We start from the raw sequence: 7,921 nt of genomic DNA, 5'->3' as shown, positions 1-7,921 counted from the left end.
AACACTAGTTAACTCTACTGAGGTCTAAAACCAACTGAACTGATTTATTGAATTATATTATAACCAAACCTACCGAAGCCCTATCAATCAGCTGAGTAAGATAAATTTAAAGAGGGAACGTGGTCGCCGTGTTGCTGTTGCAAAGGCGACAAAACTGCTGAGGTGTCTTCCGTCGTTGGCGGGTCCAAGGGTTGGTGACATCGTTAGTTGGTGGTGAAACTGCTGAGGTGTCTTCGATCGTTGGCAGGTCCAAGGGTTGGTGACATCGTTGGCTGCCGGATGACCATTTGCTGATGTAGGAATATGCCTTGCTCGTTACTGAGCTACCTTTGTGTTGCTGGGGAAGAATTGCTGATGTTTGGACTTGAGTCCGGGTTAGTGATCGTGCTGACTACTATGCCGATTGCTGAGTCTTAGTCGTCGTCATCGGCGTTGTTGTTGTTGTTGTTGTTGGTATGGATGTTAACTTACTATTACAAAATCGAATTAACTTCTTAATTAACTGGTTGAACAAACAACTAAACCTTATTTCAAAAAATATTGGATCAGCAAGGTTAGACAACGAAATCAACAAAAATTTTAAAATATTCAGTGAAATTATAAAGATTAATTACAACTTAGATAACCTGAAGACCCATCTTGAAGATCTGTTTGAATCAGTGCAACTAGCTAAAGTAAATATTATTCCAAAACAAATACTATCAGTCGAAGAGTTAGTATTTGTTTCAAATATCCTAGAACAGCAAAATATTAGACCACACAGCATAGAGCAAAAACTATTGTTTATTGTTTTTTATCTACGAGTTTCTTGATTTATCAGCATATTATAACAATTCAAAAATAATATTTATAGTTTCAATTCCAAGATTAGAAAACTCTACGTACACCGAATTTTTACTAGAACCTCTTCCAATATCAGATAACATTTTGAATCCACCAGCCAGTGTTGCTTTGCATAATGGTAACAAGACGTACTTCATCAAGGAGAAATGCCTAAACATAGAGAAGACGAGTGGTATGGATGACGGTGATGATGATAATAGAGATGCACCGATGAAGCGGTTGGTTGTTGTACAAGAGGGTTCGTTCTTAACTTATATATAAGTATATATATCATAACTAAACCTTATTTCAAAAAATATTGGATCAGCAAGGTTAGACAACGAAATCATGATAAGACAGCAAAAAAGTTACTTAAAAGCCATGAAAAACACAAATGAAAGTCAGCAGGTGCGTTCTGCCCAGGGGGTGCGTTGTATACCATTCTCCCCTATACATATAACGGTTTTTCAATTTTCTTTCCATTTTATTGTAATCGGATTCCGAAACAAAACTGATAGTGTATTGAATCCACGCAAGCTAACACTATCATCAGATAGGGGAAATTTTCCCTTACCTGTTAGTGGTGTTAGTATGTGTGGACGAGCTACCAGTTACGCCAAACCGACGATCAAATGTATTGTTTACAAAACTGATACGTCCCTTCGAAAAAGTAATCGAGATTTAATTAATGTTTTTACACTGCGGCTTTTGAGCATAAAAATTATGATACCATTATCTGCCATTGCTAATCCCACTGCCCTATTTATGGATACTTCCTCAACGTTGTGAGTTCTTCATGATAGCCGTTTGATGAGCGAGAGTGGTGTATCGTTGTTCCTCTTCCGACCCTGTTGATCCCTTTTCCCACTGAGCAGCTAGGGGTTTACATCCTATACCAGAAATTTCCACTTTCCTGTCTCGCCTTGGTAACCGGAGTAACTTGCAGAGATTTTCAGACATCAGGTTAGCTTGCGATCCAGAATCCAAAAGTGCCCTTGCGAGATGAATCCTTCCCCAAATATCCTTGACGTTCAGCAGAATCGTTTGCAGAAAAACGTGCGATTTTGGTGTCCCATCGCCACACAGATAAAAAATCTGAATTTTAATAGTGATGTAAACATTCATTCACGTAGACTTGTATATCATTTCACGCAACCGAGCAACTTATAAACAATATTGTTTACAACAATGTGCTTTTGTATACAATATTTGCTACATTGCATGAAATGTCTCAGAACTTTACATGATATATAATGTAAACTTATATGATATGTGACGCTCCATTTATGTGCATCATACTGAACAGATATTTACACTACTTTTTCGAACTGCGCCGCACTAGTAATCAAACCACCAGAGTTCGAAGCACCACCCGATGTTGATGGAACAGGTGCATCCTCGTTGTCATTCACTACTGGGGTAGGAGCAGAACCAGAACGAGGAAAACCAGGGTGGCGCAGTGAATGATGTTTCTTGGAGCAAGTCTTGCACCGAAATTTGAAAGGACAATCTCGAGCCAAATGATTTCTTTCTAGACAGTTACTACAGAGCCGCTTGAAGTTGGTAAGCTGCAGCTTTTGTCAATCGGAAGTTTAGCGAAAGTTGGACAACGAGTGATCCAGTGTTTATCGCTACATGCGAAGCAATCCGATGGAACCCTTTCGGTCACCGAGTTGACCGAAACCTTCGATGGACGAGATTTAAAACTGTTCTATTCTTCGAAATAAAACAAGAATTTAATCAAGATATAACTTTTATTTAAACTTATTACACGTAGCTATCCGTATCGCGCAAGATCTAATTTAACAATCGCGTTCGAGAGAATGATAGGTAGGTGTGTGTGTCGAGAGTGTATAACATATAAGTAGTAGTAGATTGTTATTCAAACGAGGGGCACATCAAAGTAATATAGTACATCTTCTCGTTTCTTCAAAAAGCTTCACAAGTCTAGAGTTGATAATCGTTCAGTCTTGCCGGAACACGGATGGTTCACTTTGGTCGGCCTGATGACGACGGTGTAATGTGCCGATACCGATTTGCAACTGCAGTGGGTGGTGTAGCCGCAGCTTGTGTAAACAAAGTAGGCATCGTCTCAATAGAGATGCCAGATCTACGGAAATCTCCGTAGATCTACGGATTTTACAATTTTTTGTGGAAATACGGATCCGTAGGCAAAATCTACTTATCCGCTTTTTGATAGAATTGGCGTTGACGGCGACTCTGTAGCTATTCTCTCCTATGAAATATCCCGTAAACAAACGTCAGACTGTGCGTGAAACATGGCGGCCTTCGTACTATCTCTCCAAAATGTTATACAACAGGCTCTGTCGTACGACACTGCATGTATTTTAGTTTTTCTCATAATAAGAGCTGCTGATGTTGTGCTTGTATGAATTCTGAAAAAAAGCAAGCAACGATGTTCTAGTAAAACAATTTTGATCAGAAATGGTTTAATTTACACCAAATTGAGTAATTAAAACGAAATCACATGTGTCATATGATAGTTATTTGATAATTTTCTTTTTGCTCGAATGTTGTTCCATAAGTCGTCGTACTTGTCCGGCTTTATAAAGGAAACTACGGTTAAAACTTAGCTTTCTTATTAAATTACGACACGGCTGTACCGCCGCTACGGGATCACAATTAATCAGATCGCCATAGATGGTCTTGAAACCCCTGCAGTGGATCCTCAAATTGAGCTGCAAGCCATTGCCATGGATAATGAGACAGAATTGCTGCTTGGGCAACAGGAAACGCTCCTTTGGAATGAGGACAAATGCCTGGAGTTCGCTCCGGCGCAAAACAGGGTTCATCTGTCATTAATATATGACGAGCACGGCGAGATAGCTTTTCCTACCATATGTCACATGCCATCTACAGAAATTCAAGCCAGGGGTTCGGATGACATATTTCATGATGGCTTCCAGTGAAACTCGTCGTCAAGACAGGCGTGTGGCCAAACCACAACATTTCAGTGTCAACATTTCAAAGGGGCGTAATTGTATTTGTAAACAACGACTTTAGCCGTCGATTTCTCGTGAATTAAAACTTACTCATGAAGTTTAATGACACCAGCAGATAGAGGAATGTTTCCTTTACCAGCTAGCATTGTTAATATGGAGGAATGGACTTCTATTTGCGAGAAATCGATAGCTAAAGCCATTGTTTACAGAAGCAATTACGCCCCTTTGAAATGTTGGCACGTATTTGTTGTATATGACAATGAAAGTTCTACGCCTTAGAATTTCTGAAGGCTTGCAATGCACTTTTAAGTGCACGGGAACCGCTAACATTACACGTGCCAACCTTGAGGACCGCTTTATTCATGGAGCAGTGCTTTGAGCGAAATCTATCCTTCCTCGTATCAATACCGAATTCAGTACAGTAGGGGAAACGCTCCTATAGTTGCGGTACGTTAGAAGCGTTAGGTTCCTATAGTTGTGCATGGAGACTAGACTGATGCAAAATTTGACTTTTTCCCTCCACAGTGCTTAAATGGTTTCAAATCGGGTCCTAATTAGCCTCCCAAAGTTACAACTCATTTGGTTAGAAACAGACTTCGCACAAGCCATTTGAAGTTTACATGTCAATTACTATGGGAAATCACAACTTTTTGTTCATTTCCTCTAGTCTTTTTCTTATAGAAAATTTTCTCAGCTACAACTTTGCCGAAGATCGTTTCTATGTAAAACGAGACAGGAAAAAGTTATTAATTATTTAAGAGATTGGTAAACTTATGACATGATCAAGCAGCTGCTCTGTAGGCAACACTGTATTTTGCAGTGTGACATAGTAGCCATGATTTTTGTGCCCTATTCAACGCCCCAGAAACACCAATATTGCCTGCTGAGCAGTTGATTGAGCATGATCATAAGAAATCAGCGCATTGAACCATTTATAACTTTCGATCCTTGCATTTAATCAAAAAGTAGTCTTGAGCAAAGTTGTAGCTGGGAAAATTTCCTACAAGCAAAGTTGTTTGCTTTTGAAGCAGACCGATATGCGGAATTATTAGATAGACATGAACAAAAATCAGTGTTCACTCGGCTGTCGACAAAAGCAGGCCACTCTCGATGTGTGCTGCGCGATCGTCTGTTTTCTCGGCAGCAACCATTGTGTGGTCCTCCTCATTGTTCTTCATCAGCAGTTCTTTCGGTCGATGCGTCGTCGACTTTGGAAAGCAACCGTTTCGTGATGAGTGTGTGAGTGCTGACCACGTTTTGCGTCCATTGCTGCAATGGACGCGCTCTGACCCTCGTTGGCGTACAACAATTTGCCATACAATGAAACCACTGGAAGCGGCTCCAGTTCTGATGGAGGAGGCTTTTTGGATAGCGGAAGATAAAGTGTTTATTGTGTTGTACCTTTTGACTATAGTTTTAAGATGTATTGTAGAATCCTCGGCTCTGTAAAGTTAATTCGGTTGAGCCTTATCAAATAAATTAATAAACAAACAAAATGAACAAAAATCTTGGTTTTACCATAGTAATTCCCATACAAACTTCAAATGGTTTGTGCCATCTCAGTTTCTCACCAAATGGGTTCAAATTTTGAGAGGTTAATCAGGATCCGATTTGGAATCGTTTAAGTATTGTGGAGCGAAAATTTCAAATTTTGCATCACTCTAATGGAGACTCAATACACAACTTATTTATTTATTTATTTATTTATTCGTCAATCAAAAACGTAGACTACATAATAACATTATAACATATGATCTATGATTTCGCAGTGTTTGGCAATATTTTTTTCAGTTTTAGGGGCAACATATTTAGGTCTATCATTTCACAGTGTAGATTATAAACAGACATCATCCGATTTATCGGTCCATATTTCGCGTAGTTAGTGCGTTAAGTCTTGATAATAAATAAGCTGAGTCAATGCGTTGCGAAGCAATATTGTTCACGGAAGAGACCATAGCATAATCTCGACGCCTTTTCAATGCAAGCAACGAGCTTCATAAGATGAAAGAGGAAATTCTGTCCATCCCAATTTACGTAGTGCATATAATAAAAATTGCCTTTGGATTGACTCTATTCGTTCTTCATGCCTTTTCATATAAGGTGACCAAACAACACTGCAATATTCTAATATTGACCTCACATAGGCAACATAAAGTGTTTTAATTTTGTAAGGATCTTTAAAGTGTAAACTAAAACGCTTTATAAAATTAAGCATATTGCCTGCTCTATGAATAATTGTGTTATAATGATCCACAAATGTTAGTTTATAATCTAGAATAACTCCTAAATCTCTTATTTTATCACAACTTTGAACAATTTGGTTACCTAATGTAATACGAATATCTGGCTTTATTAGTTTTCTACTGTAAGTTATAAGATTACATTTTTTAACATTTAGTTCCAACAAACTTTTACAACACCACGTATAAAAACATGAACTTCATTCTGAAACGTATTCATATCATCATCATTTCTTATCTCTAAAAATAGTTTCATGTCATCAACATAAATAAGCACTCTGAGATTTTTCAAAATAAGGGAAATATCGTTAACGCTGTAGGAACCTAACGCTTCTAACGTACCGCAACTATAGGAGCGTTTACCCTATTGACAACAAAGGAAGAGAAATTTGATCACCATGATGTGACAATTGGGAAAACCTACGATGTTCCTCACACTTAGTGCAAATGAGATGATGTGGCCCCATTTTTTAAATCTCCTACATCGATTGTCAGAAGGACACAATGGCAATGACTTAACAGATCCTATCCAGGATTTGACTGCACTACAAAGAGCAACTCTGGTCAATGATGATTCAGTCACGTGCTGTGTGTACTTCAACAAACTAGTTGACACGATTGAATTTCAGCACCGTGGAAGTCCTCATGCGCACATCTTGCTATGGCTGAACAAGGATTCCCGCGAAGCAATCAGTGAAAGTATGCCAAAAACTACAGGTGCAACAGTATCATGGTATTCATGTCTGTACTACCATCGGCCATTTTCAGGGCCACCAAGATTTTCAAAAGAGTTAAATATAAAAAGCTTCTTTTCAGGGCAATCATAGTCATACTAAAGAGTATAAACAGAGAGAATCCCGCTCAAATTCCTATTCCTACACAAAACACAAGTCCTGCTGCAGTTAACAAATAACATTTATTATATAAGACTACGTAGTTCGACGTCACCATTGCGTACAACCCCAGAGGGATGTCCTTAGTAGTTTTTCAAAAAATTCTTTCATCGATTTATCACTTATCGTAAAATATCACCTTAAAACTAAAAAAAAATATCATCTTCGACTTAAAACAAATCCGTATAAATCCGTAGATTTGAATAAGTCTACGGAATTGCATAGAAAAAAATCTGGCATCTCTGTTCGTGTTGTTGTTTGCGTTGCGCTCCACCTGACAGGTAGCATGAATTGAGGCAGGAATACAATCAGCTGTCGGGTTGGCATCAGATTCCAAAATATCCGTTGGTGTTGGATTCTACCGTAGTTCCTGGTTTGTAATCGGGACCACAGGTGCTGAGCGTACTGGCAGCGTTTTTGGATCCTTACGTGGCTTGAGGTGAACCAACGATCGACGGTAATCCACACCATCCACATTCACAACGTAGGACCAATCGTTGAGGCGACTTGAGACGAATCCTGGTGTCCATAACTTTGTTGTATCTTATTCAGAATATTACGCCAATGCAACAAGGCGTACCAATAATCTGTTCCACTTTCCTGTGCTTTCTTCAACAGATGCTTGGCCAGGCTAAGGTAGTTCACCATGCCAATAAATCGATGAACCTCTTTCCGACTTACCGGTGTTTGATAACTGTGGATAGCAATCACCTTGTCTTCATCGGGTTTAAGGCCTTGATCCGTTAGCCTATGACCGTAGAACTTAACTGATCGCTCACACAGTTTCAAGTTCGACTTATTCAACTTTACGTTATGCTGCTCAAGCCGGCAAAGAAGATTCTTCAGACATTCGTTGTGGTTGATCAACGCTTCCTCGAGGCTGTCTCCCACGCCAAAAACCAGTAAATCATCTGCAATGCACTCGACCCCCTTGAGCCCTTCAATAACTTCTTGAAGCTATATCTGAAAAATTTCGGGGGCTGGGGCAATACCGAATCCATCG

The sequence above is a fragment of the Ochlerotatus camptorhynchus genome, unplaced genomic scaffold, assembly GCF_037179485.1.
Source record: "Ochlerotatus camptorhynchus isolate MF236.1 unplaced genomic scaffold, CSIRO-AGI_Acam_v1.1 ptg000989l, whole genome shotgun sequence".
Classification (NCBI taxonomy): domain Eukaryota; kingdom Metazoa; phylum Arthropoda; class Insecta; order Diptera; family Culicidae; genus Ochlerotatus; species Ochlerotatus camptorhynchus.
The sequence above is the reverse complement of the archived record's forward strand: the minus strand, read 5'-3'. Positions refer to the sequence as shown.